Source organism: Anolis carolinensis, chromosome 4 (assembly GCF_035594765.1).
Source record: "Anolis carolinensis isolate JA03-04 chromosome 4, rAnoCar3.1.pri, whole genome shotgun sequence".
NCBI lineage: Eukaryota > Metazoa > Chordata > Lepidosauria > Squamata > Dactyloidae > Anolis > Anolis carolinensis.
In genome coordinates, this window is record NC_085844.1 from 192,029,423 (window position 1) to 192,052,746 (window position 23,324).

Genomic DNA, 23,324 nt, shown 5'->3' on the forward strand with positions numbered 1-23,324 from the left:
ATCCAGTCTCCTAAGCCACCGCTCCTAGGACATGGCTTCCAGATCTTTGACCATTTTAATCCCCTTTTTCTAGACACATTCCAGCTTGTTATTATCCTTCTTGAATTGTGATTGCCCAGAACTGGACACAGGATTTCAGGTGAGGCCTGACCAAAGCAGAATAGATAAGATACTGTTACTAATCTTATCTAGACCCTATACTCCCACTGATCCAGACTAGAATCACACTGGCTGCTGCATCGCACTGTTGACTCATGGTCAGCTTATGAGCTACTTTCAGAGACATTGTTGTCAAGCCACCTTGTATATGTGCATTCCATTTTATCTACCTAAGTGTCGTACCTTACATTTCTCCTTTTTGAAATTTATTTTGTTAGTTTTGGCTCAGCTCTCTAACCTACTAAGGTCCTTTTGAATTTCTTGGGTATTAGTCAATAAGGCTTTTTGTACATACCACATGGAAAACTTAGAAAAAACCCCACAAAGCATCACCACAATCATCCAAGCTCTACTGGACAGCCCTAGAAAAGTCATCCTCAATTTTTGAATCTACAGTTCAATAACCTAAATTCAACTATTCCAATGAACAATATTAAACTTTTGCCATCATGTCTCAGGGATACTTACAATTGTTGAAGGCTAGACAAAACAACAACAAAGCAAAACAAAACAATTCCCTGCAGCTTGTTAGGCACAAAATTGCAATTGTGATTTTTCAGGGATCAGAGAAGAAACAATTTTTTTTTCAAAAAATGAATAAAGAACCCATTAATATGGAGGGCTACCGTAAACTAAAAGAGAAAAGGGGGTTGTTGCATGCAAAGAGTAGATGGAAAGAGGCAGAGGGTTTAATTCCAGATCAGTTACTTTTGGTTTTCAACATAAATATACCTATATAACATAGTGTGGTCCCAAACACTTCACTAAATTTGGTTCTGCTGAGAAAGATACGTGCTATTTACTGATTTTTGGCTTGAAAATCCGATTGCTAATCACAACTAGAGCAGACCCATTGAATCTGTAAATTTTACACACATGTCAACTCACCATTCAAAAGATCAGTTCTAACTTTACTTTATTGTGTCAGAATCAAGCAAGTCGCTTCTGGTGTGAGAGAATTGGCTGTCTACAGAGATGTTGCACAGGGATGCCTGGATGTATTACCATCCTGTGGGAGGCTTCTCTCATGTCCCCGCATGCGATGCTGGGGCTGACAGACAGGAGCTCACCCTGTCTTGCAGATTCGAACCGCCGACCTTCACTTCTTCAGGTCAGCAGTTCAGCCGGCACAAGCGTTTAAACCATTGCGCTACTCTCTAACTTAGACTTAGCAACAAGATTCAAGTCTTTGAAATCACCAGACGAACCTGTGTGTGTGTGTTTTTGTTTGTTTTTAAAAAAAAGAGGAATCATCACTCTGGTGAAGTCAAGAAGGTGCATCATGAAAACCACTTGGAAAGGGAAATAATAAATAAAGTTAACTGTGGTGAGGTGTCTAGTAGCTGGGAAAATGTTAAATTCATCCCAAAGATCCCAGAATTGTCAATAGTGGTTAGGAAAAAACCCACAAAGTAACAAAGGTGATTTCTTCTGCAAAACCAATTGATACTCAAGAAGCTTTTGGGTTAGATAAAATTTAGTTGTAAATATTCTAAGCAAAATTGTAACAAATTTACAAGAGTTACACGGACATGCTGTGTTAGCATGGTTCAAGGGACTGTTACACACTCTCTGCCAAGTTTTCCTGTGGCTGGCAGATAATAAATGAGCCGCAGTGTATGTTGATTCCTCAGAGAGCAGCAATTGTTTAATAGACATACTAATTAGCTTACAAATTGTCTGGTCTTGCTGGAGGAATTGAGCTACACCACCCTCCAAGCAATTAGGCAACAAATAAGGCAGGGCTTAGAAAAGACACTTCAAGAAGAAAGGAAAAGGAGTATTAAAGAAACCAAGATAGAACCAAGTCCAGTTTTTGATCATTAATACCAATGTGAGGAACTGATTTCTGACTGTTAGAATCAAGCAGAACAGGCAGAAGAAATTAAAGAGAATTGCTTTTCCTATTATAGAAGGCCCTTGGTATCTGTTTCGGCTTAGTTCCAACACACACATACCTGTAAACCAAAATGTGCAGATACAATTATATATGATGGCACAGTAAAATGGTGTCCCTTATAGAAAATGGCTTTTAGAACTTTTTTTTTTGGGGGGGGGGGAGTATTACCAAGTCATGAATCTGTTGAATCTGTGGATATGGAGGGTCAACCATACTATCTCCGCATGCTAGAAAATGCTTCACTTGTTGAATTTGCTTCTCAAGAAGTTTTAAAGATACAGCCACTGTTCAGTGGGGGAAAATAAGAAGAAACAAAAGCTGAGTATCTACTCCTGGAAGACTTCTCTGACTTTCACCACACATACATTTTACAAAATCAAATGGTTATAAAGGCAGGCATAGGGTCACAAAAGGGGCAAGACCAAGTACAATCGGATAATTTAGATCACTTCCTGTCAATAAGAACTAAGTAAGGTAAGGCTTTGACTCTGGAGGTTGGTGCTCATCTCCATTTCTAAGCTGAAGTTCCAGCATTGTCCTTAGACATCTCCAAGGTCATGTGGCCAGCATGACTGCATGGAGTGCCATTACCTTCCTGCTGGAGCAGTACCCATTGATCTACCCACATTTGCATGTTTTCGAACTGCTAGGTTGGCAGAAGCTGGAGCTCCCTGGATTCGAACCATCAACCTTTTGGTCAGCAAATTCAGCAGCTCAGCAGTTTAACCTGCTGATTGCAAATCAGGGGACAAAAGAAAATTATCCCAAAGGAATGAAAAACCTCAAGTCTTGGTTTTAAAACACAGGAAGATATAAGTAAAGTACCAGGCAAACAACCTACAAATTAAAATAGGATAACAAATATGGACATGATGGGACTAAATTATGGCATGCCAAATTATCTTCCCGGTATAATGACACATTAGCAAACACAAGAACTGCAAGACACATGGACTTTTGAGCTCTGCAAAGTTTGATAGGTTTCTGTGCAATATTTTGGTTCAACTGACACAACAAGGCAAAGTGGTGATTTATCCATTGACAACTTTCCCATTGAGAGTCAGTGTCATAGAGCAGTTTGGCTACGTAAGATCTGCATATTGCTTCAACAGAAAAGCTAACACTTTGGACAATATTTAAGGTGTAAATACAAACATAGAAATAACAGGACCTCCAGGTCATGTCACTCACCTTTGGCGAGATAGTTGCTTGAAATATCTTGCCAAAGTTTACTTGTAATGAGAGTGAGATCCAGGAAAGCAACAAAATTTGAAAAATATAAGGACTGGCAAACTATAATGAACTATGCACTGAATATAAAAAAGCAATGCCTCAATGTTTTTGTTGTGCTCTTTGTTATCAGATTTGGGTTAGTGTCTTGCAATGTTGTAGCTTATTGTTGCTTATTCTTTGTTGGATTAGCATAAAAATTAAATAAAAAATAATTTTTTTAAAAATGTGCATAACGCAATCCAGGGTGAATTAAAAAAATAAAATTATAATCTTAAAAGTTAAAAAAGGCAGAATGAAGAAAAAGGACAGTTCACATGTTTAATGGAAAGTGATGTACCTTGTACAAGATGTGGCCCAGGTCAGATGCCTTGCTAGAGGACATCCAATTAATGGGACAGAACCTTCTTCCAGTCTGCATAGCAGAAGCCCTTCTACACTTTAAGTATTATCGGTCTATCTGATGAAATCGTGAGGTCTGTGTTTGGGGAGGGGGCATTTAGCATTCTCAGTGAAAGAGCTCTAGTGCAGTGGTTCTCAACCTGTGGGTCCCCAGGTGTTTTGGCCTACAACTCCCAGAAATCCCAGCCACTCTAGTGTCTCCAAAACTACCAGTCCCAGGATTTCATAGGATGCATCCATGTCTAAAGCGCAATGATAGGACTATATCTATGCAGAATGAACGGTTCCCTGGTCAAACATACAAGGAAATAATTTAAGAACTATAAAAGGCATACATTCACTTTCCTTGGGTACCTACTTATGGGCTGAATAGATATTCTTCTTTGCCTCAGGGATTATGAGCAGAAAAGCAGGATGTGGTAAGCATTACCACAAGGCTATCATTATACAGATAATGGCAGCGTTTGGCCACTGTCCAAGGATCATAGCACATTAGGAACTTGTCTATACATTTATTTAGCATACCTGACCTTCTATTATAAATGAATCCAAGACAGAAGTACAGTAACATCATGTTTAAACATTTCAAAGAAAACATTTGAGGAATTTGAAGAAAAGGGGGAACAAAATGAACATTGCATATTGAACTGGAGATGAATGTAGCACGTTCATTGTTGTTGTGTGCTTTCAGGTCATTTCTGACTAATGGTAACCCCAAGGTGAACCGATCACAGGCTGAGAGAGTCAAAGTCATCCAGAAGGTTTCCATGGCTGAGCCAGGAATTGATCTCTGGTCTCCCAGTGTCCTAGTCCAAAACTTAAACCAATAGTTTAAGTTGGCTCTCAGGAGATACTTATCTTTGTTTCTGTGAGAGAAGCTGGAAAGAATCAGACAAATCACCTAGAACATAACGCCAGGGAGAGGACAAAGCTGTTTATTTTTCTACCAGTAAGTGCGTGCCATCGGGGTATGCTGCCTACTTGGCGCCAGCTATAAAACAGACCTTTGCCTCCTATGTTTCCAGCTCCTGCAATACGCAACCTATTTATGCAGGAACCGCGCTTTGCACAAACTTCCTTCTAGGACTGAACCAGCTAGGGTTGACACTCTCATCAGCTAAACCTCTCTAAAGCATTTATTTTTAAAGGGGATCCATAAAACAGTGGGGAAATTAGGAGAAGAGGGGAAGATTAGAAATCTGACAAACCCAATGGCATTAAAGACTAGCAAAACAGAGAATTCCTAGAATCATTTAACACATATCACTTTATCTGCACCACAATAAAGCCTACTATACAGAGGTCAAAAGTGGGTATTCTTTTATTGGAATGTGAATTTATGAGATAAATTGTATTTCAATTTATATTTGTGACTATGAAAACAGAGATGCTGGGCTTTTTTTTTTTGATAAAGAGATGAGACTGGCTGAGTGTAGATTATCCAGTGTTTGAACTGTTCTTTTAACCAAAACTGGATTCTGTGTTTTACTAGCATATTGTTTAATTTGTTCATCACCTTGGGAGGGCTTGGGAGCTGGGAGGTGACACAAATACCTCCTTTAAATCTGCTCAAAGCTCTAACTTGCTGGCCTTTATAAAAGAATACAAAGCTACTACATGGCATATTGTAAAATGAAGATAAATCTGAGACATTACTATGTCTTTTGGGTAGTCTTGATGAATATATTAAGATATCATATGATAGAGTGTGACATTGTATTATCTTGGCAGCCAGAATCTCACACATACAAAATTGGGGGGGGGGGGGGGGAGAGAGCAGAGATGCCTACAATAGATGGCTGGATACTGACAATATTTAAAACAGCTGAAATAGATGAATAGTCAACTATGATTAAAGAGAAGCCAACAGATACATTTATGAAGGACTGGAAACCATTTTAAATTTTTTACTTTAAAAAAGGAGGGTGATAGTATAATTGGAGAGCTTGAATAGTAAATCTTCTGCAAAGGAAAAATAGCTAGTAGATAAATATATACCATGCACAAACATGGAAGTGATTGCTCCTTTCACTAGTGTTTTCTGCTTGAGGGGTAGACAGTCGTAAGTTAATATGCACTGTGTGTGGGGAGGTGAAGTTGTGATCTTTAATGTGTCAGTTGGTGTTGTCATAGTAAGTATCTATGATATTAGATTTTTTAGTGTGCCTGATCATTGCTGAAATGTATAAAGCCATACTATAATTTTTAAAAATAATACAAGTTGATCCATCAAATTCATGGATTCTGCACCCACAGATTCAACCACATGCAGCTTGAAAATATATATTTTTTAAATTCCAAAAACGAACTTTGATTTTGCTATTTTTATATAAGATCTCATTTTACTATAGGTAAAGGTTTCCCCCTGACATTAGATCTCGTTGTGTCCGACTCTGGAGGTTGGTGCTCATCTCCATTTCTAAGCACAAGAGCTGGCAATGTCCATAGACACCTCAAAGGTCATGTGGCCAGCATGACTGCATGGAGCGCCGTTACCTTCCCGCTGGAGGGGTACCTATTGATCTACCCACATTTCCATGTTTTCAAACTGCTTGGTGAGCAGAAGCTGGGGCTAACCGCAGGAGCTCACTCTGCTCCCCGGATTTGAACCTCTCACCATTCCGTCAGCAAGTTCAACAGCTCAGCAGTTTAATCTGCTGCGCCACCTGGGGGTCCTAATTTTACTATACCATTATATATAATGGGACTAGAATATCTCTATATGTGAGTATCCAAGGGTGCATCTGCATTATAGAATTTGACAACACGTTAACTGCCATGGCTCAATGCTATGGAATCCTGGGAGTTGTAGTCTGGTGAGAAATCTGCACTCTTTGGAAGAGAATGGGAAAAACCTTGCAAAACTACATGTCCCAGGATACCACAGTGTTGAGCCACAGTAGTTCAAGTGGTGTCAAACTGTGTGCATCCTAGGAACCAAATCCCAGCAAATACCTAAGGTCCACAGTCTTCCATTTCAGCCTCTCTGACATTGTTTCCATTTTCCCACCCACCCAACTATTAATCAGTGTTCTGTGCCACTAATTATGCTCTGTCCTCGTTAACCTGTTATTTGGTGCCCAGCCCCAAATGCCAAAATTTCCAAATGCTTCTGCACCTTTGTTAACATTGATATTTTCCCAGCTCTGCTAATACTTACACATAACCACCAGAATTTGGAGAATAAGTTTGCTATTAATATATACAAGCAAACCTCAGTTAACAGTCTCTAACAAGGTTCCCACCTACACCAACTATTTAAAGCAGTTTCAAACCAGTGTTTACTAAAGTGATTTCCCTGTGCATCTGATTACATATGAAATCCTGGAACCAGTCTGAGGCCTGGATAGTGATTATACAACCATAAAGCACTGGTGTGCATTAAGGGCTTTCTTTCGAGCACTACTGTAGGACTTTGTTGTCTGGCCGCCGCAGTTTGAAGATACCCTCAAATTGCATTAAATAGATAGCGAAGATGGATCCAAAGAAGTCTTTGAAAGTTAAAGACCTTGTAAAACTACAACTTCATATAATTGAGACAGGACAGTTAATGTAGCCCTAAACTGCATTAATTCCACAGTATATGTGGCCCATAGTTTATGAAACATTCCGCTACTCTTTTCTCTCTCTCTCCGTCTATAGGAGTCCTATGCATATTAATAGTATTAAGCCCAACTGCACAATTTGAATAATTTGGAGTAATTCCATTCCTCAGATATAGGGGAGGGGAGGCTCCTTCTTTGGAGGCTTTTAAACAGAGGCTAGGTGGCCATCTGCCAGGGGTACGTTGATTGTACTTTTCCTATATGGCAGGAGGTTGGACTAGGTGGCCCATGCAGTCTCTTCCAATTCTATAAATATTCTAGTACTTCCATGATGTCCTAGCAATAATCCAAGTTGCCGACTATCAGATCGTTACAAAGCGGCAACATCACCTACGCAAACATAAGCTTAGTCACCTGTATCTCTTTATGTAAGCTGGGAGTAACAAGTCACTTCTGCCAGATGTAGTGCACAATCCTTTTATAGAAAACTCATCAGCTTGCTTGACACAAACAATTCCAGGACATACTCCATGAACAAGAATCGAAACTTTCCACACCTTGGTTACATTGCCAGCGTCTCACAGTCCATCCACACAGTCTTTTGGCAAATCATTAAAAACATACACAGTAGAACTAGTTTGCCACAAATATTAAGGCAAATAAATTAAATGCTTTAGAAGGGAGATTCTCAAAATTTTTGGAACTCACATTTAATGTCATTTTTTTAATTAAAAAAATTCTTCCAGTTTTTCAGGTCCTAAACCACGTGCGTCAAATCCAAGGCCTGAGAGTCGAATTCGGCCGCCACATCATTTTATGTGGCCTGAGAGGTGCTGGTACCCTACTGCTGAGTGATGGACCTAAATTATCCAATAACAGACCATGACAAATTTTGAGTGGCACCTGCCCTTTAGTAAATCAGCACCGAGCATTAGGGTGGGAAGAGCAAGAAGATGGTGTGTGTGTGTTAAAGGCTGTCTTCACTTGAGGGGCACCATGGAGAGGGAACAACAGTCAGAGGCAGGAACTTGGCTTTGGTTGATGACTGAGGGAACCAGCAGGGATGTGATGTGACAAGCTTCATGAGCGGCCAACTGCAGTATGGACACCAGAGAATGAGAAATATAGGGCTGGTAGGAGGTATCTTGTGTGTGGAAGAAAGGAAGAATGAACTGCTTAGGGCGGGAGGGGGAGAAGAAGAGGAGGGGTGGCAGTCAGGAGGGGGAGGGGGAGTCTGTTGGAGATGTTTGGCATATGGGGATGAGGGGAGGCAGGTGGTGCTTGAGTTCCCAGGTTACAAACAAGATAGGTTCTGTGGGTTTGTTCTTAAATTGAATTTGTATGTAAATTGGAAGAGGTACGTTATTAAGTATAACTCCAGCTAAGTATATATACACATGCCATCCAAAGCTTTCCTGTGTGAACATGTATGTGTATGAGATACACATGCACGCATACACACAAACAAACTTTGGATAGCATATGGAAGAGTTAACACCCCTGTGGTGTTTGTGTTACTTTCTGTGTCTCTGTTCTGTCTTTGTGATTGGATTTTGAAAAAATTGGCTTGTTGTGGAAACAAGGATTGGTAAGACAGCTTCAGTGGAGACACTCCCCCCCCCATGGTATCTGTTTCCCTTCTGAGGGGTAGATTTTTCTCACTTCCTGCTGTTTCACACAACTTCCTTAGCAACTAATAAGCCAGCAGTCACTCCCAGCACAAGTGACGCAGCCCCATACAATGTGGCCCAAAAGACCAGGGTTCAGATGATAATAATAATAATAACTTTATTTTTGTACCCTGCCTCTATCTCCCCAAAGGGACGCAGAGTGGTTTACATATGGCACAAAATGCCTAAAACAACGTATAAAATAAACACACAGAACAAAACAAAATAAAACCACTAGTATATAAAACAACAATTTGAACTCAGAACAGCACCAATAACCTAAAGTATAATCTGTCGTAAAAACATGGCCAACTGTAAGGAAGAATGAAAGCAATAGTGCAAATCATAGCTAAGATCCCTGCTTGGCCATGGAAACCCAATGGGTGCATCCATATTGTGGAATTATTTTTTTTTTCGTGTCAGGAGCAACCGGAGTTGCTTCTGGAGTGAGAGAATTGGCCGTCTGCAAGGACGTTGCCCAAGGGACGCCCGGATGTTTTACCATCCTTGTGGGAGGCTTCTCTCATGTCCCCGCATGGAGCTGGAGCTGATAGAGGGAGCTCATCCACACTCTCCCCGGGTGGGATTCGAACCTGGCAGCTTTCAGGTCAGCAACCCAACCTTCAAGTTACGAGGCTTTTATCCCCTTGGCCACCGGGGGCTCCTATTGCGGAATTAATGCAGTTTGATACCACTTTAGCTAGTGTCAGTGCTATGGGATTTGGGAGTGGTACTTTGATAAGCACTCTTTAGAAGAAAAGGCTCAAGACCTTGGAACAGTACAATTCCCATGACCTGATGGCACTGACCTGTGGGCAGTTAGTGGTGTCAAACTGCGTTCATTCTACAGCGCAGATGCACCAACACTCTCCCATCCACCAAGGAAGACAAAGCAAACCCTATGATAGAGCTGCCATGAGTTGAAAAAGGAGCACAATGACAACATAAGAAGCTATTATGGAGATGGGACTCAAATCTTGAGTCTCTTCTATCCGAAATGCTTTGGATCAGAAACGACTTGAAGGCACACAACATAACTATACTGGCTGTATGGTGTCTCAGGTTATTTAGCAATGTGTTAAGAAGTAGTCACATTTATACAGTCTTATAATTTCAAATGGCCCTTTGAAGGTAACCATAAGGCTGATAAGGCCTTGGGTGAAATGAGTTTGACTCTCTTGTCCTAATCAGTACATAGCATTCAGCCAATATCAAACATTTGGGAAGTTTCAAATTGTGGATATATACTAAGTCTTTTACCACAAAAATATGGAACATTTTGTATTGTAGTTGTAAATTAGCATGGTTCAGTAGTCAAGCCTGTATCACTCTTTATGTACTTTGCCAAGAAGTATAAGAGATTTAAATCAAATACGCTCTCACTAATTTTAATCACTATGACTTCAATGAGGGGTGGAAATCTTACAGCTCTCCAATAACGGATGGATTGCAACTCTTAGCCTCAGGCAATATAATAATTGGTAGAGATCACTGGGAAATGTGAACCAATCATATGTGTTAGTTTTAAGGTACTACCTTAGAATATTTATTTTTATTTTTATTCCAAAATGCATATGATTGAGATTATTATAATCCAAACAAAATGATATCAAGAAAGGACTGTTAATAGTATAAACCTATGCATGTCTAATGCAAGATACATTCTACTAAGAACTTGCTTGCAAGTAAGTGTGCATAGAATTACAGACCAATAATGCAATTTTATACATGTCTCTGTGGGCATGTCTTTAACGCACTTGTCATCATACATTTAGACTAGGCTCAGAGGTGATTTTGCCAGTTCCTTCCTCTGAAATATAGCCCACAGTTCCTGGCATTCATTTATGGTCTCCCATCCAAGTCCTAATCAGGGCTGATCTTACCTCGCTTCCAATATCAAACATGTGACTTTTGAGTGTTTAAGCAGGCGTTATGTCTTCTCTAAGATAAACTTCCACTAAGATCAGTGGACCTAACACCAAGGTAAATGTATAATACAGAAGTGAAAAAGGCATAATATTAATGGGTATGTATTACATACGTATGTTTTTTTTTCTGTGAAAATGTCCTCAGACTAGCAAGTATGTAATAAAGTCCAAAGGACAATTTCAGTTTGCTGTCACCATGACTGACATTCAAGAAATGTCACTCCATCCCAAATTAATGATTTAATTCCTAGAGGACACTCCATTTGCCACATGGGAAGATTAAGATGTGGAAAACACCCCCAAACAGGAATTTATGTTCATTTAAATCAGGCATGTTAGGAATTGTGGGAGTTGAAGTCCAAAACACCTGGAGGGCCCAAGTTTGCCCATGCCTGATTTAAATGGTCAAGTGGGCAAATTCTTCTACCCATGTCCATTTTAACTAAGCATTCACAAATGAACTAAAACTAGTTTATACTTAAAATTAGTATTGTTGAAATACCTATTGCAGCAGGAGATACATTTCTCTAGAAATAGTTCTGTACAAAATCTAGGGAAGCCTACCTAGCTGATTGGCATATTCCTTAAAAACCAATTTTAACACTAATACTGTGTAGAAAGTAGAGGTCAAGTTCTACTGAAATAAAAAAAAGATCTCACACCTCTGAGGATGCCAGTCATAGATGTGGGTGAAATGTCAGTAGAGAATGCTTCTGAAACATGGCCATAGAGCCCGGAAAACTGAAAGCAACCAAGTGATTCCGGCCATGAAAACCTTTGACAACACATTAAGCCATTTTTTTTTATTATTTATTCACCAGAAGTTTGTCATTGCATTCTTTTACAGATGAGAGAGGCAAAGACCACCCAGTGATTCTCCATGACAGAATGGGGATTTGAAATCTGGTCTCTTGAAATCCTAGGCTAACACTCAAAACACTACAACTGGCTTACTGCACCATGTTTAACAGGATGCAGAGCTCTCAATGCACAATGTGCATTCAGAGTAACACTATGACTTCTAGAAGCACAAACACAGACTTAGTGACCCACTACTTAATGTTTTTAAATGGTTGCCACACATCTTAGTTCGGATTCAAGAGACCCACAAGATCAGTGAGAGAAGATGAGAAAGATGATGAAGACCATCCAAGTAAAGTAAGTGTAGTGGGTGCTGCTCAGTGAAGATCACACACTATATACCCATGTATATGATGAGAGGTTTTAGGGTCAATATATGTATTCTGATATGACCCATAAATTACACTATGTTAAAAATTGGATTTTTTTTTCTGTTCCTGGTTTGAAAGTGTTATTTCCTGTATAACTGTGTGGTGCTTACTTTGAAAGTAGTTTTTATACTCTGGAAACTTCTTTTTTATGGCTGCCATAAACTGTGTTGAATTGGTTGAGACTCTATGAGATATTTGTTGAAAAACTATAGCAAAATGTGCTGCAGGATGCCCCACAAAATCAAAGTTTTTGCAGTGTGTTGTCAAAGGCTTTCATGGCTGGAATCACTGGGTTGCTATGAGTTTTCCAGGCTGTATGGCCATGTTCAGAAGCATTCTCTCCTGATGTTTCGCCCACATCTATGGCAGGCATCCTCAGAGATCTGCTGGAAACTAGGTCAGTGAGGTTTATATATCTGTGGGAGGTCCAGGGTGGGAGAAAGAACTCTTGTCTTTTGGAGACAAGTGTGAGTGTTGGAATTAATCACCTTGATTAGCATTGAAAAGCCTTGCATCTGCAAAGCCTGGCTTCTTCCTGCCTGGGGGAACCCTTTGTTGGGAGTTGTTAACTGGCCCTGATTGTTTCTTGTCTGGAATCCCCTTTTTTCTGAGTGTTGTTCTTTATTTACTGTCCTGATTTCAGAGTTTTTTTAAAATATTGGTAGCCAGATTTTGTTCATTTTCATGGTTTCCTGCTTTCTGTTGAAATAGTTCACATGCTTCTGGATTTCAATGGTTTCTCTGTGCAGTCTGACATGGTGGTTGTGAGAGTGGTGCAGCATTTCTGTATTCTTGGACAATATGCTGCATCCAGGTTGGTTCATCAAGCGCTCTGCTATGGCTGACTTCTCTGGTTGAGTTAGTCTGCAGTGCCTTTTCATGTTCCTTGGTCCATGTTTGGGCGTTGCGTGGAATCAGCCAGGCTTTGAAGCTACAAGGCTTTTAAATGCTAATCAAGGTGATTAATTACAACATTCACCCTTGCCTCCAATAGACAAGAGTTCTTTCTCCCACCCTGGACCTCCCACAGATATATAAACCCTACTTGCCTAGTTTTCCAACAGACCTCACAACCTCTGAGGATGCCTGCCATAGATGTGGGTGAAACAGGAGAGAATGCTTCTGGAACATGGCCACTCAGTTTGGAAAACGCATAGCAACCCAAATTTTCCCAGTTTAATAAATTTTCCCATGTTTTTATGATATAACCAATTGGGAAACGACCTTTATAACTCAGGAACAAAAACTGTGTTACATAGTGTCATTAAACATGCCCTTCCAAGGCCACATCCTTTACTTCGCCCGCAGCACCTCCAGAAAAGCAGAGAAGCGCGTGAGACTTTCTTGAAGGGTGCCTTTAAGTCTTCTCCAACTTTTTGGGACCCAGTCGTGATAAGGTTTCAGGGCGGAGGCGTGTGACTCGAGCAGTGACCCTGTTCTCCAGTAATCAGGGGCATCTACACTCCAGAATAAATGCAGTTTGGGAACACTTTGATTGCCTTGGCTCAATGATTTGGAATCCTGGGGCTTGTGCTTTGGGGAGGCTCCAGCAAGTCGGAGGGCAACCGAAGGAGGCCAAGGGCGCCCAAATCCGAATCCTCTTGCTTCGAATTTCCCTCCACTTTGCCAAGTGGACGGGGCTGTTGGGGGAGGAGGCCCATTGGGGGTGAGTTTGGAAACTCCGCCGGATCCCCCTCCTCCAGATCCCCCCCCCCGCCCTTAAGACCCGGATGGACCCCCACTCACTCACTTACCCTCCTCTCGGGCGAGCCGCGCCCTTCCCGGCCGGCGGCCTCTCCGCTCTTCGCCTCCGCTGCGGGAAAGACAGGGATGAGCCGAGCTCCCTCCCAGCAGCTAGCGCATCCTCCCCCTTCCTGCTTCGTCGGCGGGCGGAGGGCGAGGCCACAGCCTTGACCGAGCCAGGAGCCAGGAAGGCGACCATAGACGCCAGGGTTCAGCGCCCTCTAGCCGCGGCCGCGGGCATTGCACTCTCCCACCCAGCCCCCTTCCACAGCGTGTGCCTCTTAAGTAGAAGTTGAGTAGCCCTTGAGACTAGAAGTTCTTTGGTTTTGCTATCTTTGCACTCATATAATGGATTGGTTGTGCCTTGTGGTCCCCTCCAACTCCTTGCTTCCATAGTTCTATGATGAGGTGTCTTAGGAACGGACCAAATCCTTACATGAAATGTTTCATATCATCAAGGGTTCCGTCCTGGGCCCGGTTCTGTTCAATATCTTTAACGACTTAGACGAAGGGTTAGAAGGCACGATCATCAAGTTTGCAGAAGACACAAAACTGGGAGGGATAGCCAACACTCCAGAAGACAGGAGAAGAATTCAAAACGATCTTAACAGACTAGAGAGATGGGCCGAAACTAACAAAATGAAGTTCAACAGGGACAAATGCAAGATACTCCACTTTGGCAGAAAAAATGAAATGCAAAGATACAGAATGGGGGACAATGCCTGGCTCGACAGCAGCACGTGTGAAAAAGATCTTGGAGTCCTCGTGGACAACAAGTTAAACACGAGCCAACAATGTGATGCAGCTGCTAAAAATGCCAATGGGATTCTGGCCTGCATCAATAGGGGAATAGCGTCTAGATCCAGGGAAGTCATGCTCCCCCTCTATTCTGCCTTGGTCAGACCACACCTGGAATACTGTGTCCAATTCTGGGCACCGCAATTGAAGGGAGATGTTGACAAGCTGGAAAGCATCCAGAGGAGGGCGACTAAAATGATAAAGAGTCTGGAGAACAAGAGAAGGGTGAGAGGAGACATGATAGCCATGTATAAATATGTATAAATATGTGAGGGGAAGTCATAGGAGGGGGCAAGCTTGTTTTCTGCTGCCCTGGAGACTAGGACGCGGAACAATGGCTTTAAAGTATAGGAAAGGAGGTTCCACCTGAACATCAGGAAGAATTTCCTCATTGTGAGAGCTGTTCGGCAGTGGAACTCTCTCCCCCGTACTGTGGTGGAGGCTCCTTCTTTGGAGGCTTTTAAGCAGAGGCTGGATGGCCATCTGTCAGGGGTGCTTTGAATGCAATTTCCTGCTTCTTGGGAGGGGGATGGACTGGATGACCCATGAGGTCTCTTCCAACTCTACTATTCTATGATTCTATGATCATCACACCATCATCATAGGCTATCACTCCTGGCTGACTAAAAGCCAAAACCAAGGTCACAACAACATCTGTTATAGAACTCCAATATGCCGATGATAACGTTTGTGCACGTTCAGAAGAAGACCTACAAGCCACCCTAAACACTTTTGCAGAAGCACATGAGAAGCTTAGCCTCTCAGTGAACATCGGGAACATTTCTGTTCCTAAGACCAGAAAGGTTTAGGATTTGCGTTTTGTTTTTGCATTTCAGCATACCTGTATTTGCATATACTGGTACATGTATGAGACCCAAGTCTAAGCATGGCTTTCATTTGTGTTTTACATTAACTTTACACATAGACTGAAGGTAATTTATACACATTTTTAATAATGTTGTGCATGAAACAAAATTTCAGAATATTGAGCTATCAGCATGCCAAGGTATCACTATCTCAGCTGTTGTGACTGCGCCTTCGGGGATTATGGTTGATGGGGATGGAATTCGAAGAGGAAGAAAAAACCCTCGTGATGAGGGTTCACTGGAGGAGTTGCGCAGGAAGCGACTTAGAGAGCTATATGGGGGATCTTCTGAGGAAGATTCAGATGGGGAGATGGATGCTGAGGAACAGGTGGTGGCTGGGGAAGCGGGCACTGAATGGGCACAGCCACCGGAGATGTCTGGGGATTTGGGGCTTATGGATACTTCTGAACCTGGGGTTTCTGCAGGAGCTGATCCCAATTGGGATGCTTGGAGAAGGGAGGATGGTTCTTTAAGTGTTCATGGGGCTAAGTGTGGGCAGGATGATTGGGACTCCGACGAATTGCTAGGTACTCCAGATCCACGAGCTCTAGCTGTGTGGAGTTCAGACTCTGAGTAGATTTGGGACACCTGGTGTTTGGGTGTGAGTGTTTGGTCACCCAGGAGGAAGGGGAATAAAATGGGAATGTTTGGCCACTGCACTTTGCGTGTGGCAAGGTGTTGCTGAGGCGCCATTGGGATCTCTGTGTTTCCATGAAGACTGGACTTGGACTATGATTTGAATCTGCTGATATCATCTAGCTTGGCTCTCGCTGTGTCTTATCGTGGACCTGTTTTGGATGACTGCACCCTCTTCGGACTTTGGATTGAATTTGACCTGGCTTCTGTCTACGCCCTCTGACTGACGGCTACTCCCGGCTTCTGACTATTGGTTTGTCTTTCGGAATTTCTGCTGCCTCCTGACCTGACCTTGGAATCTTCTGACAACGGCTATTCATCATCCCTTTGAGGCTCTCAGCTTATCTGCACCGTGGAAGCAGCTTTACTGATTTTCTAGTTTGTTTATTTTCCAGCAATTAACTCTATTTGTTTTCCAAAGCTGAATTGAAGCGTTATTTAGTTTTTTATTGAATGCCAGCATGGGAAATTAGCGTGGCTCGTTTTTGAGTTATTATTGTCCAATCTACTCTCGAAACACTGAAAAGTGAAGTGTTTCAAGGATATTTCCTGTGTTTATGTTATTTTTTGGCTTATCTTCGGAATAAACTTTGTTTTGTATGTTAACTGGCGTCTGACTCTTGACATCAGCCATCCGTGTGGACAGTTTTGGATTTCCATATAAGGAATACTCAACTTGCACTTTGCTCAGCTGTGTTTCAGTGCCGCGCTTTTATGCTGTAGTGTCTAACTTGTTTTCAGTGTTGCTTTGAACTTCCTGGCAATGTAGAGAACCCTCCCAAAAACAGATAGTACAGTACCCATATGCAGCAATACTAAAGCTTTTGCATCATTGTAGAAAGCAGATAATAAGACATGCTACAGGCAATAGGACCAATGGAGGGGTAATGAGTTGCCCTTCAGATTTTATTGGATTGTAGCTCCCATTATCCATCACCATTGGCTAGACTGACTAGGGTTAATGAGAACTGCAGGTGAACAATACCTGAAGCTCTGCATGTCCTGGAATAGGATGATCAAGAGTCTGGAGAACAAGCCCTATGAGGAGCGGCTTAAAGAACTAGGCATGTTTAGCCTGCAGAAGAGAAGGCTGAGAGGAGACATGATAGCCATGTACAAATATGTAAAGGGAAGTCATAGGGAGGAGGGAGCAAGCTTGTTTTCTGGTGCCCTGCAGACTAGGACGCGGAACAACGGCTTCAAACTACAGGAAAGGAGATTCCACCTGAACATTGGGAAGAACTTCCTCACTGTGAGAGCTGTTCAGCACTGGAACTCTCTGCCCTGGAGTGTGGTGGAGATTCCATCTTTGGGGACTTTTAAGCAGAGGCTGGATGGCCATCTGTCAGGGGTGCTTTGAATGCGATTTCCTGCTTCTTAGCAGGGGGTTGGACTGGATGGCCCATGAGGTCTCTTCTAACTCTACTGTTCTATGATTCTATGATTTTAGGATAACTCTGGAATAGGATAATTGTAGAAAATGAGTATGACAGCTGAAATATAAAAACAGCCTTCATTTGACCAACGTTGATACCTGCCTCACAATTCAGTTTTGATTGTCTGTTACAGCTGATATGCATGAAGAATCTGACCCCTTCTACACTGCCATATAAAACAGATTATCAAAGCATTATCCACATTATCTGCTTCAAACTGGATTATGAGTCTACACTGCCATATAATCCAGTTCAGAACAGATAATCTGGAATTTATCCGGCAGTGTAGAAAGGGGCCTGTGTTTGGCAGTTAAACCTACACTAAAAAGGAGATGAAGAGTGCTACAAAATGGGAAATTTAGTATTTAATTAGTAGCATCTGCAGGATACAGAATAATATGGAAGATACATTAAAATAAAGATACATGGCATACGGTATGTTACAATTTTGTTTTGAAAGCATGCATTCTAGAAACTAATGTAACAATACTGTTTGTTTTTTAAACTCAATTTACATCAAGAAGCGGCAGAGGTACTATTGAAGTAAATCACTGATGGTTGTAGGATTTTGGCATGTGCTTCATATTTGTGATATACAGTATTTTTGCTCTGAAAAATTAATAACATTCATACTTGAATGGGCAATTGGAATATACAGTCTTTTTGAGAAACAATCTGGTGGCACATTAAAGATAATGCCTGTGACATTAGCCCCTTTGTGTCAGATGCACTCAAACTTTATGATAAAATAGCAAATTATTATGCAGTTTTATCAGAGCTTAGAAAAATTACCAAACCTATAGATGGACTCAATGGTTGATTGAGTCAGTGTTTGTACATGAGTGGATTTTTGTTCTTTCCTTAAGTAAGCAAATGTCTTGAACCAGGAATGTGATGCAGAGGGTACAACTGCGTGGTAGAAATAACACAGCTTGACATCCCTTTAACTACCATGACTCAATGCTTTCGAATTCGGAGAGTTGTAGTTTTACAAGGTCTTTAGCCCTCCCTGCCAAAAAGCACTGGTGTTTCACTGAACTTCACATCACAGGATCCATAGCATTGAGCAATGGCAGCTAAGGTGGTGTCAAATTGCATTAATTCTAGATGAGCTGTGAGACTGCATTATGTAAGCAGGTTCATGTGAGTGGAGGGGAATTTTTTAGGTATTCAGCTCAAGCTCAAACCTTTTCAGGGCTTCAAAGATCAAAACCAGCAGGGCATCGTGCACCGTAGGAATTGCATAATCAAATAATCCGACTTTTGCCTGTCTTCTCCTTTCAATACTTTTCATATCATCCTCACAGTGTGCAACTAATATATTCAGGATGTAATCAGGGCATGTGGTAACAGTGGTAAAATCTGAAAATAATACCATTGTCCCTGAAAAATAACACTTCAGCGGGAACTGTGTCCATTTACATTTATCTGACTGCAGAAAAGCTGGTTGTTTCACGGTTACAAAAACTACGAGCAAAACTAACAAAGGGTCTTGTGGAGCTCTTAACGGGGGGATTTTCACAGATCACTGGATTCATCTTTGAGTCTTTGCTTACTTACTGTCTGTTCGTGTCTATGTCCTTTTGATTGTGAAGTAACCTCATTTTAAATATGACTTGATGTTGAACAAAGGAGTAAAATCACAATTACATTCCAGCATTTTTGAACCATCATGGTCCAGCTGGAACGGATTATTGGCCTGAATACAACGAGATTCCTGAATATATAAAGCTGTATGTCATACCTTGAACTAGATAAGTAGGAAGGCATTTATTTCATCTATGCTGGAAGAGCTGTTGGTACCCTTTAAAGTAAAAGAACTCTCCACTGATAAATGAAAGAAATATGAATGAGTGTTGTCTCAAGTGATAAATGATGCACTTGTAAAGCTGCACACGAAGCTAGACTGGCACAGTACATTTGGCTATCTGATGAAAAGAACAAGACATCATCTGCTCTATGACTAGCAGTGGAAATTTACTTCAACACTGATAGTGGAATACAGTCACACCTGAGGACAACAGTCTGGAGCTGGATCTACACTGCCCTTTATTTCAGGATCTGATTCCAGATTATCTGCGTTGAACTGGATTATATGAGTCTACACTGCCAGATAATCTGGGATCAGATCCTGCAATAAAGGGCAGTGTAGACCCAGTCTGGTTTATGTGATAAAGAGCTCAGCAGAGTGAATGGTGCACACAACAATATGATGTGAGACTGGAATGATTAAGGAGCTCAGAGAGAACAGCTACAAGTCTTCTATTGGGTTGCTGTGAGTTTTCCAGGCTGTATGGCCATGTTCCAGAACAATTCTCTCCTGAAGTTCCACCCGCATCTATGGCAGGCATCCTCAGAGGTTGTGAGGTCTGTTGGAAACTAGGCAAGTGGGGTTAGATATCTATTTATATATCTCCTATTGTTTCTTCCCAAAATTTGCCACTTGAGCATGCCTTGGTGTAAAGAAAACCTCTATTATACAGATGGAAATAAGTTCAGTTTTAGTCATAGGTCATATGTCAATAGATTGATTTATAGCAGGGGTCCCCAAACTGTGGCCCAGGGGCCGGATGCGGCCCTCCAAGGTCATTTATCCAGTTCCCATCCTAAACTTTAGATTTAAGTCTGAAATGGCTTCAAAGAACACAACAACAATCCTAATTAATTAACTTGACTATCTCATCAGCCAAACACAGGCTCACATTTCCCATTGAAATACCGGTAAGTTTATGTTGGTTCACATTGTTCTTCATTTTAAATATTGTTTTGTTCTTTTATTTTTTTGCACTAAAAATAAGATATGTGTAGTGTGCGTTGAAATTTATTCATTTTTTTTCCAAACTATAGTCCCCCCCCCCCCCAACAATCTGAGGGACCGTGAACCAGCCCTCTGCTTAAAAAGTTTGAGGCCCCCTGGTCTAAAGAAATGTGTTTTCACATCACCTCATTATCTGCTTTGGTTTTGCTGCATTTTGCTACTTTCTGCCATCTGGATTTATGGTCATCATATTCTTTCTGCTGCCTTTACAGTATCTTCTTGGCCCCGAGCCCTTCTGAAACAACAATATGACAAACAGAATCCCTGGGGCATGGTTTGCTGAATTGGTCCTATAGCCTGAAGGGGAAATTTTCATCCCTCTATTTTTTAAAACAGCCATAGTGTTAAAGTGCAGAAGTAATATTTCACAAAGGCGCTTTAGTACTGGAACTCTCATTTTTTGTTTTAAAGAGTTTTTGTTTTCTGCTGCCCTGGAGACTAGGATGCAGAACAATAGCTTAAAACTACAGGAAAGGAGATTCCACCTGAAAATTAGGAAGAACTTCCTCACTGTGAGAGCTGTTCAGCAGTGGAACTCACTTCTGCAGAGTGTGGTGGAGGCTCCTTCTTTGGAGGCTTTTAAGGACTGAATGGCCCGTGAGGTCTCTTCCAACTCTATGATTCAATGATTCTAATTCAGTATTGATCATTATAGTGTTACTTATAAACATACCCCTGATTTAAGAAGAATTGGTTTAGTAGGTTTCCAAGTTCCTTATGCAATTTTTTGTGTGCTTGATCTTATCTGCATTTGTCTTAATAGAACAAGACATTACAGGAAAGACTCTACTAAAGTTGATTCTTTGCTTGGTCTAGGGGGACCCATTACCACGATCCTGTTCAGAAGTCTTATTAAGAACTCATGTACATTAGCTTGAACATAACAGATCTTGTCTGAATTGTAAGAGCAAAGGGGATCCATTGTTTTGTCTGCAGGGGTGTTATCTCTGCTGCAGCTTTCTAAAAACAGATACTCAAAACCCTCCCATGTGTCTCTGTGGCTGAAGTAAGACGAGCCTAACAGCTGTTCCTTGAAGCTGAAGTCAGAAAGAGGCTTGAGGGCCTGGGCAGGAATGCCATGTGTACATGTGGTTTGGGTTATGTCTGAGATATTAAAAAGAATGTAATTCAGATCAAAAGGAAGTGAAGTGGGTGAGGGAATCCGCTGATCTGAAAGGAAGCACACAGCTGGTGCCGGGTAGACTGTATGCTGCCCCAAACATGAATTTAGTGCTTGGGGGTTTCCCTAGATTCTGTTTTACTAATTTAAACTGGATCTACTCTTCCATATAATCCAGTTCAAAGCAGATAACCTGGATTCTGTTTAGGCCACAGTAGAGCAACGGGTTAAACTGCTAGCCGCAGGAAATCTGCTTACTGAAGGGTTGGCAGTTGAAAGCTGCAAGTCGAGGTGAGCTCCTGACTGTTAGCACTAGCTTCTGCCAACCTAGCAGTTCAAAAGCATGCAATGCAAGTAGATCAATAGGAAGGTAGGAAGGTAAAAGGGCACCCCACACAGATATGCAGACATGCTGGCAAAACATGATCAGAGATGTCTATAGACAACAGGCTCCTTGGCATGGAAAATTGAACAAGAGCACCTCCCCATGGCCAGAGTTGAGCATTGCTTCCAGATGCCAGAGATGAAAAAAGGGGAAGACATTTACCTTTGTTTATGTACATGTATTGTATGTTGTTGTTGTGTAAGAGTGTACTGTAATTCACTCTGAACCCCTCTGGGGAGATAAAGTGGAATATAAATAAAGTGTATTATTATTATTATTATTATTATTATTATTATTATTATTATTATTATTATTATTACTGATTATCGGCTTTGAATTGGATCAAAGTGAGTCTGCACTGACATATAATCCAGTTCAGAGCAGATAACTTGGATTCTGAAACTGGATTATGTGGCAGTATAGATGGGGCCTGAGACAAACCTAACACTGGTGGCAACCAGAACCTGTTACCAGATTTAGCTGATGATTTAATGCAGTTTCAAAGTGGTTTTGCTGAGCAGATGATTATATAGGAAATCCTGGAACCAGTTACCTTGTTTACACCCAGGACAGAGTCTTGTGTCATGAATTGCTTGGAGATGATTAGCTTTAAAGATAGTTCTATAGCTTTAGCACAGGCATGGGCAAACTTTGGCCCTCTAGGTGTTTTGGATGTCAACTCCCACAATTTCTAATGGGCTCAGGCCCTTTCCTTTTCCCCCTCAGCCACTTAAGCCTGAGGCTGTTAGAAATTGTGGGAGTTGAAGTCCAAAACGCCTGGAGGGCTGAAGTTTGCCCATGCTTGCTTTAGCAGGAGCCAAGAGACCAAAGCACACAATACCTGCTGTGTACCAACTGAATGGATGGATGGATGGTGAAAAAGTTCCTCCCTAAATCCTCCTCCTTCCGTTCTAGACCACCTTATAACAGGACCAGTTTGGGGTTATTGTTGATTTTATAACTTCATTGAAAGAATGCAAAAATAAACATAAAAAATTAATAAAATATCAAACAAATAAACATAGGCATAAGACATGGGTTTCTATCTTTGATAGTGTACTTTTCGATTATGGATTCAGAGGATAATAAAGGTGATAAATTGTACACCCGTGGTGTTAGTCAGTTTTGCAACGGGTGCATCTGCACTGTCAAATTAATGCAGCCTGACATTACTTTAACTGCTAAAGCTTAGAACTATGGAATCACAGGAGTTGTAATTTTATAAGGTCTTTAACCTTGTTTGCCAAATAGTGCTGGTGCCTCACCCAACTACAACTCCCATGTTCTCACATCATTGAGCCATGGCAGTTAAATTGGTGTCAAACTGAGTTAATTTAACAGTGTAGACACAGGGCCCTTCCAGAAAGGCCCTTTATCCCAGGATCTGATCCCAGGTTTTCTGTTTATCCCAGATCATCTGCCAGTGCAGACACCCATAATCCAGTTTAAAGCAGAA

The 23,324-nt window shown here is 41.4% G+C and overlaps 1 protein-coding gene across 1 annotated transcript in view; it reads right to left on the reverse strand.

Annotated features, from left to right (window-relative positions):
• The window catches only part of bak1 (BCL2 antagonist/killer 1), a 47,541-nt gene extending 33,517 nt beyond the window's left edge, over positions 1–14,024 (reverse strand). Inside the window, exon 1 of the mRNA XM_003220396.4 lies at positions 13,821–14,024. The gene's annotated coding sequence lies outside the window, so the exon portion shown is untranslated. The remainder of the gene's footprint in view (positions 1–13,820) is intronic.
• Positions 14,025–23,324: the final 9,300 nt, after the last annotated feature.